General features: G+C 48.3%; 1 protein-coding gene across 2 annotated transcripts in view; it reads left to right on the forward strand.

Annotated features, from left to right (window-relative positions):
• The first annotated feature begins 2,356 nt into the window (after positions 1 to 2,356).
• Positions 2,357 to 12,141, forward strand: part of csgalnact2 (chondroitin sulfate N-acetylgalactosaminyltransferase 2) — a 60,080-nt gene continuing 50,295 nt past the window's right edge. The window contains exon 1 of one of the 2 annotated variants that reach the window (XM_078199463.1): positions 2,357 to 2,457. The gene's annotated coding sequence lies outside the window, so the exon portion shown is untranslated. The remainder of the gene's footprint in view (positions 2,458 to 12,141) is intronic. The other variant, XM_078199462.1, reaches the window with a different exon arrangement.

The following is a 12,141-nucleotide window of genomic DNA, read 5'->3' on the forward strand; positions in this document are numbered from 1 at the left end:
TTCTCAGAATGCAATAGAATTCTAACGTCCGCTGGATCCAGAATCTGTCAAAATACTTGAGGCCTTCGTGATAGTCTGCTCCATGTTAGCAAACCGACTGAATACTCCAAAGAAATGAGTCTGCAATTTTGACAGGGATGTCTCCTAATGGTGTAAAATAATTTGTCCACGGCTTCTGTGCAGGTGGAAAAATCCTGAGGCACTAAGCGTTCAGTAAAACAGTGAATTTAGAAGGAGGACATGCAATTAGATGCAGAAAACAGACACCAGCAATGAAAAAGATGAATATGGTGGATATCACTCGATGTTAAACACACCAAAACTGCTGCACTAGAGCCACTTGAATTGATTCTGACAAAAGAATGTGACAGACACTTCATGCTCTGACAATGTTAGATTGGGCTGCAGCAGGAATTGAGCGGAGAACCAGAGGGAGTATTCAATTGCCAGGGGTTGCGTCTTTTGGATGTGATGTTGCTAAGATCCCATCAGGTGAATGCTAATAAATTCATTCAAATCGTATCAAAACTATTCAAATAATGCTGGTCTGGAATCCTGGCCAACATTCCTCCCTCAACCATCTGGCTCTTATTTCTGCTGTTTCTGGGACCTTGCCGCGCGCAAATTGGCTGCCAAATGTGAGACTGCACTTCAAAACCATTGCCCATAAAGTACTTGTGATATCCTCAGGATGTGCAAGGTGCTACGTAAAGTCGTTTTACTTTTAAAAGCACTAGGTGTCAGCTGTGGACTGAGTGGTTCGCACTGACACCGAGAAATCATAAAATTGTGGATACAAGTCCTACTCAACAGACATGAAACACAAAATCCAGGGTGACGCGTCAATGTTAGTACTGAGCGGGAGCCACATTGTCAGAGGTCTCCTCTGTCCAATGAGATGTCAAAGCTAGGTGCCCTTTGCCCTCTCAGGCAGGTGTAAAAGATCTCATGGCTACTATTTCGAACAAAATTAGGGTAGTTCTTGCTGGTTCTTGCCGGCTATAATCGATACTAAAAACAGATGATTGACTCTGTCCACACGTCCCAGTGCCTGGGAAAAGCAGCCAGCATAATTATGGACACTACGCACCCCGGACATTCTCTCTTCCACCTTCTTCCGTCGGGAAAAAGATACAAAAGTCTGACGTCACGTACCAACCGACTCAAGAACAGCTTCTTCCCTGCTGCCATCAGACTTTTGAATGCACTAAGTTGATCTTTCTCTCCACCCTCGCTATGACTGTAACACTACATTCTGCACCCTCTCCTTTCCTTCTCTATGAATGGTATGCTTTGTCTGTGTAGCACTCAAGAAACAATACTTTTCACTGTATACTAATACGTGTGACAATAATAAATCAAATCAAAAATCATTTCGCTGTTTGTCGGAAGTGGTTGTGTGAAAAGTGGTTGTTGCATTCTTAAAAATGATAGATTATAACAGTCAAGAATTGGTTGGACTGCTCAGTTCGTGAAGGCCCAATTTGAGAAACTCGCAATTCCCGAGTGGACATTGTCCTCGAATCGAAGGACTGCCAGCATCAATGACGTCAAAAGTCTTTCATTTGCCCATGTCAGCCATGGCTCAGTTAGGAGCTCCCTAGCCCCTGACTCACGGGGCTCCAATCCCTCTCTGTGGATTGTGCGCAAAAAAGAGGATCAAGGCTGACACTGCTGTGCAGTACCAGCAGCCACTGAGCTTTTGTTTTCATTTTAGAGTCTTTTGCTCGATATTAGTACATCCATCGACATCTCTGAAGCAGGTCATCTTTTTGGAGCAGGATGGTGGCACAGTGGTTAGCACTGCTGCCTCACAGCGCCAGGGACCCGGGTTCGATTCCCGGCTTGGGTCACTGTCTGTGCGGAGTCTGCACGTTCTCCCCGTGTCTGCGTGGGTTTCCTCCGGGTGCTCCGGTTTCCTCCCACAGTCCGAAAGACGTGCTGGTTCGGTACATTGGCCGTGCTAAATTCTCCCAGTGTACCTGAACAGGCGCTGGAGTGTGGCCTCTAGGGGATTTTCACAGTCACTTCATTGCAGTGTTAATGTAAGCCTTACATGTGACACTAATAAATAAACTTTAAAACTTATTGTTGGAGCTTGCTGTGAGCAAATTGGTTTCTCTCTCTTTCCCACAGCAGTGACTGCACAAAGTGTTTACTTTGGCACTGAGGGGCTTTGGGGACATTGCTGAGAGGCGCTGTGTGAATGCAACTCCCTCTGAGCTGGAGCCCCTCCCTGCACACACAGGCTGGCCCCGGTTGCTAAGCGACGCCGCGTGTCCCACTCTAAGTCTTCCCCCGCCCACTTCCGCCGCCCCGTCCGCTCAACTTCCGGTCCGCCGTCCAAAAACCTCCGCTGGTTCCCCCCCACTACCCCCTGGGCGAGCGGTGCAGCTGCGGTGAGCGCTCCTCCCCCTCCGGACACCCCGGGAATCTCCCCGGAGAGAAGAGCGGACGGTGAGTGCGGAATCCCTGTTTTCTGGGGGAGGGAATGTTGTTTTTTTTCATTATTTATTGCTGGTTGTCAGGGTAACGGTGACTCCTCAACATCATCAACCTCCTTCCCCAGTCTGCAACCCTCCCCCATCCCCCCAGTCTGCAATCTCCCCCTCCCCATCCCCCCAGTCTGCAATCTCCCCCTCCCCCCAGTATGCAATCTCCCCCAGTCTGCAATCTCCCCCCCATCTGCAACCCTCCCCCCATCCCCCCAGTCTGCAACCCTCCCCCCCATCTGCAACCCTCCCCCCATCCCCCCAGTCTGCAACCCTCCCCCCATCCCCCCAGTCTGCAACCCTCCCCCCCCCCATCCCCCCAGTCTGCAATCTCCCCCCCCCATTCCCCCAGTCCCCCAGTCTGCAGTCTCCCCCCACCCCGCAGTCTCCCCCACCCCGCAGTCTCCCCCACCCCGCAGTCTCCCCCACCCCGCAGTCTCCCCCACCCCCCACCCCCCAGTCTCCCCCACCCCCCACCCCCCAGTCTCCCCCACCCCCCAGTCTCCCCCACCCCCCAGTCTCCCCCACCCCCCAGTCTGCAGTCTCCCCCCACACCCCAGTCTGCAGTCTCCCCCCACCCCCCAGTCTCCCCCCAGTCTCCCCCCACCCCCCACATCTTTGGATGATGGGAAGAAACCAGGGCACCTGGAGGAGGCCCACGCAGACACGGGGAGAACATGCAAACTCCACACAGTGACCCAAGCTGGGAATCAAACCCGGGCCCCTGGCGCTGTGAGGCAGCAGTGCTAACCACTGTGTCACCGTGCTGCCCCAAGCCCATGGTTGATCGGATTGTGGCTTAACGCCGCTTTCCTGCCTGCCCTGTATTCATCCTTGACTCCCTTGTAAGCCAATGGTCTGTCTAACTGAGCCTTAAATATATTCAATGACCCTGCCTGTACTGCTGTCTGTGACAGAGAATTCCAAAGACTAAAAATCTGTGGAGAGAAGAAATTAAGCCTCGTCTCTGCCTTGAATGAGAAAATCCTCTTTTTTTAATGGCGCTGTCTAGTCCTGGATGGCCCAATGAGCTTTGACAGCTGCTCGTGGAAAAAACAATGCTGTGACTATCTAGTTCACGGTTAATTTTGATTCATTAGAGGTAATGTTTATTTCTGGGAAGATAATTGTTGTAAAAGCAAGGTAATTAAAACGCTGGGCTTTAGTTTTTACCAGAACACCTTAAAAAAAAAAGTTGCAATTCAGAAGATTTCCTGTGTTTGTTTAATAGAGTCAGAATGGAAGGAATAGAACTGTAAAACAGTAGGTGGGCTTACTTAGCTGGAGAGATTGCAAATGGGTGATGATTAGCTTAAAGGTTTGAGGATAGCTCAGTGCAGGCAGTGGAGCTGAGGAAGTCTCTTTAACTTCAATTTATCTGGCTGTTTGGTGGAGAGGGTTTTAATTGCAATTTGGACCCTGAGTGGTTTGCAGCTCACCGAGTGAAGTTAGCCAAGATGTATGACAGACTTGCACTGTAAACAGCGCAAAAGACTAATATCATCATGGACTGCGTAGAAGGTGAGGCTTAATCTCAGCTTGAATCTTGTGTGGAATGGAGGCTGGAAAATTGTCTGGCTTGAGGCTAGTGGGAGAATCTACAATCGGCCTCAGTGTCTTGTTGCAGAATGAAGTAACCAGCAGAGACACTGACAAGTACTTTTAATATTCTTTGATATGGGCTTCACTGCCTAGGCCAGCAATTTTATTGCGCAATCCATTAGCTCTCGAGAAGCTGGTGATAAACCGCTGCAGTAATGTGGCGTAGGTGTACACATACTGCTGCTAAGGAGGGTGCTCTAGGATTTTGACCCAGCGACAATGAAGGAACGGCGATATAATCCCAAGTTTGGATGGTGTGTGGCTTGGAGGGGAACTGGCAGGTGATGGTGTTCCCATGCACCTGCTGCGCTTGTCCTAGGTGGAAGAGGTTGTGGGTTTGGAAAGTGCTGTGGAAGTAATCTTGGCTAAGTTGCTAACAGTTGTAGATGGTGCACCGTGTTGACACCGTGCTTCGCTGGTGAGGGCAGTGAAAGTTTAAGGGGAGACCGGGTGCCAGTCAAGCAAGCGGCTTTGTTCTGGATGGCGTCTAACCTCGTGAGTGCTGTTGGAACTTTTACTCATCCAGGCAAATGGAGTGTATTCCATCACAAGTCAAGGGACTTGTGCCTTGTAGATGGTGGGCAGGCTTTGGGGAGTCAGGAGGTGAGTTACTCACTGCAGGATTCCCAGCCTCTGACCTGCTCTTGTAGCAGCAGTATTTATATGGTTAGGTCCAGTATGGTTTCTGGTCAATAATAAGCCACAGGATGTTGATAGTGAGGGATTCAATGGGCCAAATGGTCTCCTTCTGCACTTTAGGGATTCTATCTATGAGTCAATGCCTTTGAATGTCAAGTGGGGAGATAGTTAGATTCTCTCTACTAAACTTGTGTGGCACAAACGCTACTTGCCACTTATCAGCCCAGCTTGAATATTGTCCAAGTCTTGTAGCTTCAGTAATCATAACCAGAACACGGTGGCACTGGTTAGCCCTGCTGCCTCACTTGGGACCCGGGTTCAATTCTGGCCTCGGGTCATTGCTGTGTGGAGTTTGCATGTTCCCCCCGTGTCTGTGTGTGTTTCCTCCGGGTGCTCTGGTTTCCTCCCACAGTCCGAAATACATGCTTGATTTGGTGGATTGGCCATGCTAAATTGCCCCTTAGTGTCAGGGGGACTAGCAGGGTAGATGCGTGGGGTCTGGATGGGATTGTTGTTGGTGCTGGCTCAATGGGCCAAATGGCCTCCTTCTGCACTGTAGGGATTCTATGATTCTCTGTGAACCAGGGACTGAGGTCTTCACAGTCAAGAAAGGGTAAATTAAAGTTTGACCTTTTGAGAATTAGCTGGACTGAGAAGAACTTTCTGGGGGACTGCGGCAGACTTGTGGGTGGTCCTTATAGGAGTAAATAAGCTTGATGTGACCTGAAAGAGAATTCTTTGTGGAAGTATGAAAACTTGGGTGCATAACATATATAGTTATAAACCGTGTCATTAAGTTAATTGTGCTTATTCTGTGCAAGTCTTTTATATACAACCTTTGTATCATTGAAAGAAAGTGAAATCTTGTGGCACAGTCCTGTTGGTTAAAACCAAGGTATTTGGATTTTTGTCAGAAAATGTTAGTGTCCTGAACCGGATCTTAAAGTAAGAATCTGCAAAATATATAGCAGGCCTGCCAACACCTTGGAAGACAAGCTTCAAGTTTACATTCCCTTTACCCATGACTGGCTTTAGTAGTTGAACTGAGACCAGCTTCTTGGTCAAAACCTGGTGGATTCTGGCTGCAGTAGAGCTCTGTGCTTGTGCCATTAGCTGTATGTTACTCATTGCCTGTTTAGCTGACAGATGGAACCCATAGCTGAAATCTGTTGCCTTCTAATCTCCCAGATAGAGTAAATAGCATCACATCATGGAATCACTTAAGAACCAATTGGATACGGCACTGGGACCTTGTGAAGCACTGAGTAGAAATCTGCCAGGCTTTCCCATAATTAGTGATGATAGCTGACTGCTCATCATTATTGCCCCAATTTAAAGACATTGCAGTGGTTAGCACTGCTGCCTCACAGCGCCAGGGATCAGGGTTCGATTCCCAGCTTGGGTCACTGTCTGTGTGGAATCTGCACGTTCTCCCCGAGTCTGCGTGGGTTTCCCCCGGGTGCTCCAGTTTCTTCCCACACTCCAAAAGACATGTGATTAAGTGCACTGGCTATGCTAAACACACCCTCAATACACCCAAACAGGCGCCGGAGTGTGGCGACTAGGGAATTTTCACAGTAACTTCATTGCAGTGTTAATGTAACCCTACTTGTGACTAATAAATTAACTTTATTAGTGGATACAGAAACACAGTTACTGTATTTCTAACATCAGGTGTTCTCAGCTAGTCTGCAGCAGAGCTGTTGGGTTGGAAGTCAACTGAGGCTCTATGAACACTTTGGAACCCTGACAATCAACATAGGGACGTAGGAATTAGGAGCGAGAGTGGGCAATTCAGCCCTTTGAGCCCACTCCGCCATTCTATATGATCATGGCGGATCTCCATCTCATCCTAACTCCATTTCCCTGCCTTTTCCTTTGATCCTGCTTTTGATCAAATATTTATCTATCCCTTTCTTGAATCCATTGTTTGATTCTGTGTCCACTGCATTCTGGGGCAGTGAGTTCCATAGATTCACATCCCTCTGTGAGAAGTAGCTTCTCTTTACCTCTGTCTTGAACCGTTTATTCTGCAACTATGACCTCTTGTCCTGGACAGTCCTAGAAGGGGGGACATTTGGTTAACATTTACATAATCCCGTTGCATATTTTATATACCTCAATTATGTACCTCAATCAAATCCCCCCTCATTCTTCTGAACTCCAGTGAGTACAAGCCCAAGCTACTCAACCGCTCCTCATGTGACAGCCCCTTCAAACCTGGAATCAATCTCGTGAGCCTCTTCTGATCTGCCTCCAGTGCCACTTCCTCAACCACTGAACACAATGCTCCAAGTGTGGTCTTACTAATGCCTTGTACAACACCTCACAATTGTAACCACAGGGGGCAGCACGGTGGTACAGTGGTTAGCACTGCTGCCTCACAGCGCCAGGGACCCGGGTTCAATTCCGGCCTTGGGTCACTGTCTGAGGGGAGTTTGCACATCCTCCCCATGTCTGCGTGGGTTTCCTCCGAGTGCTCTGGTTTCCTCCTACAGTACAAAGGTGCACACGGTTAGGTTGATTGGCCATGCTAAATTGACCCTAGTGTCAAGGGATTCGCAGGGTAAATATGTGGGGTTACGGGAATAGGGTCTGGGTGGGATTGTGGTTGGTGCAGACTCGATGGGCCGAATGGCCTCCTTCAGCACTGTAGGGATTCTATGATTCTCTACTTTTATATTCTAGACCCTTCACAATAAATGCCAAGATTCCATTTGCCTTTCTTATAACATTCTGCACTTGCATACCCACTTTCTGAGACTCATGCACAAGGACATCCAGATCCCTCTGCACAGGCACCATTTGAACCTGTTTCCTATTTAAATAGTAATTTGCCATTTTAGTTTTCAGCCAAAATGGAATAACCTTGCATTTATCCACATTAAACTCCATCAGCCAGATTCTGGCCCATTCCCCTAGCCTGTCAGTATCCATTTGTAAACTTTTAATCTCCTCATCACAGCCTGCTTTCCAACCTATTTTCGTGTGGTCAGCAAATTTCGCTCTGTTACACTCTGTCCCTGCTTGTAGATCATTGAATTAGATTGTAAATAGTTGTGGTCTGAGAACTGGACCCTGCAGGACCTCACTAGTTACAGATCGCCAACTGGAGAAGGACCAATTTATCCTAACCCTCTGCTTTCTATCAGTCAGCCAATCCTCAATCCAAGCCACGACTCTACCCCCAACCGCTTGGGACCTAACCTTCTGGATCAGTCTTTTGTGTGAATGTCAGTCAAATGTGCCAGATCTCCACAGGATACAAGCCAAAAAAAATCTTGTGGGTATTATTCACAATTAATCATAGTATTTGCAGCAAAGCAGAGGCCATTTTCTCCCAATTGATCCTCCACACAAGCCTCCTCCCACCTGACTTAATCTAACCCTGTCAATATATCCTTCTTTTCCTTTCACCCTCTGCCTCAACTTTCCCTTAAGTATGTCTCTGCTAGTTACCTCAGCCACTTTGGTAGCGGGTACCACATTCTCCCCACTCTCTGGGTAAACAAGTTTCTCCTGAATTCGCAATTGGCTTTATGAATGACTATCTTCATAGAAACCCTACAGGGCAGGAGGAAGGCATTCGGCCCATCGAGACTGCGCCAGCAGTAATCCCACCCAGGTCCTATCCCCGTAACCCCATGTGTTTACCTACTAGTCCCCTGACACTAAAGAGCAATTTAGCACGGCCAGTCAACCTAACCTGCTCATCTTTGGGCTGTGGGAGGAAGCTAGAGCACGCGGAGGAAACCCACACGGCCACTGGGAGAACGTGCAGACTCCACACAGGCGGTCACCCGAGGACGGAATTGAACCCGGGTTCCTGATGCTGAGGCAGCAGTGCTGGCCACCGTGCCATCTCTAGACCTGGTTGTTCTCTCTGCCACCCATGCTCGTGAGCTATATGTCTCCTGTGCAAATGGAAATATCCTCTGGACGTCTATCATAGCAAACCCTTTCATAAACCCAAAATGCAGATGTTATTGGTATCAGTCGAGTGTGATGAGGTTTTGGTGTCTAGCTAAATTGATGCTGTGCCTTCCTGTCTCGGCAGTGTCTTCTAATTAGACCTGTAATGAAGAACTCAATAATTTCCATCTTTAAGATACATTATGGGTATAAAATTACAAGACAAAATCATGAATGTGGCACTTCTCTCAATGGCGGAGGTGCCAAGTATGGCACTAACCAAACAGAGGCGGCTTTGGTAGATTGGACACATCTGCCAGTTGGAAAATACTGCGTACCGTGCACTTTCTGTATGGGTGAGGTAACCAGCACGGTGGGGCACCCAAGGTTCAACTTGAAGGATGTTTGCAAGCAAGACATGAAGGCCTTAACATCAAGTAGCACTAGCTGGAGTAAGAGGGAAATGATGACACCAACTGTGAACTGGTGTGCCCCACCTTGGCAACAGGTGCACCATGCCGCAAAAAACAACCCACAGGGTTACTTGGCAGCTGCGTGTGCAGCGATTGTGGCAAAGCCTGCCTCTCGATGACTGGCTTCACAGCCATCGGCAAAGGTGCAGCAGGTGAAGATGCCACAACTAAATGGATTGTTTGCTGCGTGTCTATCATCTCGAGGATGGAAGGATGCCAACCCTGAAACGCGTGTGTCTGTTGCTAGTTGTACTATACCAGTTTGCCTTATCATGAAATAAAGGGCATGTTATAGAACTTGAGTTACACAAAAGGAATCTGACGATGATGAGTGAGAGAGAGTTATGGAGGGTTGATGCAAACACGGCTTCTGGACGTGTGTTTTGCTTCCACACAATCTATTCTATAAACGAGATGCATTCTAGTTTCAAAAAGAAAACAGCAACCTTAATGACAGAGGTGATAGAAGAGTTGTATTCTTCTTCAGTCCTGTGCCTGAGTTCCAACTCACAGCGCTGTGATCTCCACCATGGGTACTGAACGGAATTCACACCAGCTGGAATGGGGATGGAACCCTGTGTTGTTGGCACCAGTCTGGTCCACACCGATTTTCTTCCACAGGTTGCTGTGGCAACATGTGCCTTTACATTCATGATGTAATCCGTGGACAATGATGGTTAGAGGCTCTCTTAATCACGTGGCTGACTAGGAATCTCTCCCACTCTTGCTGCCTGCCATTGGTGTGTGTGTTGGAAGTATTTGCAGCTTGATACCCAACCAGTTTGCCCTCATTATGAATACACCATCCTGGAACATCAAGTCCCTTGAGTGGGACTTGAGCCCAGAGCCACTTGTTCAGAGGAAGGGATGAGATCATGGAGTTGGAATGGGAGTTCCTGCTCCAACAAGTTATGGAGCAGTCTAGCTGTGACATTCAACACTGTCTTTTCATGGACTAATGGATCTTGCTGCAATCTAATTATTTTTAATGAGTTAGATCTTTATCTTTCACTGCCATCTATAGTACAGTGGAAAGAGGATTTTTGTGCAATATTTGCAGTTGGAAGATGAAACATCTTGCTGACAAAAACAGCCATTGGGTATGTTACTGTGCAGTTTTAGAGGCCTTGTGACCCAGGGATAACACCCCTGCCTCTGAACCAGAAGCTCCAGCTCCAAGTTCCACTCCAGCACATGATGCCCAAGGAAGATGTGTTCATAACTGCTGCCAGACATGGCTTTGAGCGTCAATCTGCAACTTTTCCGCCAATGACAAGCAGTACGAGTGGGAGAGATTCCTCACCATTCGCGTGATGAGTCTCTAACCACCACTGTCCATAGCTCTGGTCTCCATGCAAACGTCTATGCTGCTACTGCATCTTTTTGTGTGTGGGGTGGGGGCGCCTCCTGTTTAGCTCAGTTGTCTAGTGTGGATCAGATTGATGCCAATAGCATGGGGTTCGATCCCCATTCCAGCTGTGGCACCTGTTAGCAATGTTGCCTCATGCAGCCAGGGACCCAGGTTCAATTCTGGCCTCGGATCACACTCTCTGGGGACACTGCACATTCTCCCCGTGTCTGCGTGGGTTTCCTCCCGGGTGCTCCGGTTTCCTCCCACAGTCCAAAGATGTGCGGGTTAGGTTGATTGACCATGCTAAATAGCCGCTTAGTGTCAGGGGGCCTAGTGGGGCTTATACGTGGGGTTATGGGAATAGGGCCTAGGTGGGATTGTTGTCGGTGCAGGCTCGATGGACCAAATGGCCTCCTTCTGCACTGTTGGATTCTATGATTCTTTGCCCTACCTGTGGCGGAGATTGCAGTGCTATCGGTCAGCCAGACAACTGAAGAGGAAAGCTGCCATTATATTACAGCTGTCAGTCTTCGATCCATTCATTCCTGGGAAGCAGATTGGGCTGTTAGATGCTTAGAACTACATTTTTAAAGCGAGTGAGATCCCAGGAATGTTGTCCAAATGCAATCAACTGAACAGCTGGCATCTCAAGTTCCAACGTAAATGTCCTCCGCTTTTTCCCAGGGTGGATTACTAGGGGTCATAGGTTTAGGGTGCGAGGGGCAAGGTTTAAAGGAGATTTACGAGGCAAGTCTTTTTGCACAGAGGGTGCTGGGTGCCTGGAACTCGCTGCCAGGAGAGGTCATGGAAGCAGATACGATGGTGACTTTTAAGGGGCATCTTGACAAATACATGAATAGGATGGGAATAAAGGGATATGATCCCCAGAAGGGTAGGGGGTTTTAGTTCAGTCGGTCAGCATGGTCGGTGCAGGCTTGGAGGGCCGAAGGGCCTGTTCCTGTGCTGTAACTTTCTTTGTTCTTTGTTCTATGTACTACAGCTGGTCCAGAATCCCACTGCCTGCTTTCTGTTCTGCTCAAGCAGAGAAATAGTTAAGTTTAGATATGAGATAGACAAGAAAGAGGGTTTCAGCATTAGATATCATGGAAGTGGAGCAGCAGATGGTCTTGCTGGAGAAGGCATGTAGTTGGATGCTCAGTTGAGGGACAAATAGGATGCGAAGATTGCGAAAGAGAGGAACTACGTCCTCTGGCAGAGAAGTCCATTCACCTTAAAATTAGCGAGGTCGTGAAGGGTGTTGTCCGGAAGCACTTCTTTGTACAAAGGAACTCTCTTCCCCAAAATGCTGCTCAGGCTAGGCAACTGAAAATGTAAAAACTGAGCTTAATGAATGTGTTTTGGTAAAGACATGAAGGGGCGGCACGGTGGCACAGTGGTTAGCACTGCTGCCTCTCAACGCCAGAGACCCGGGTTCAATTCCAGCCTTGGGCGACCGTTTGTGTGGAGTTTGCATGTTCTCTCCATGTCAGCGTCCGTTTCCTCCGGGTGCTCTGGTTTCCTCCCACATTCCAAAGATGTGTGGGTTAGGTGGATCGGCAATGCTAAATTGTCCAATAGGGATGGTCCTGGGTGGGATGCGTCAGTTCTGACTTGATGGGCTGAATGGCCTCTTTCTGCACAATAAGGGTTAAGGCAAATAAATCAGGATGAG

Source organism: Mustelus asterias, chromosome 28 (assembly GCF_964213995.1).
Source record: "Mustelus asterias chromosome 28, sMusAst1.hap1.1, whole genome shotgun sequence".
NCBI classification, from domain to species: Eukaryota; Metazoa; Chordata; class Chondrichthyes; order Carcharhiniformes; family Triakidae; genus Mustelus; species Mustelus asterias.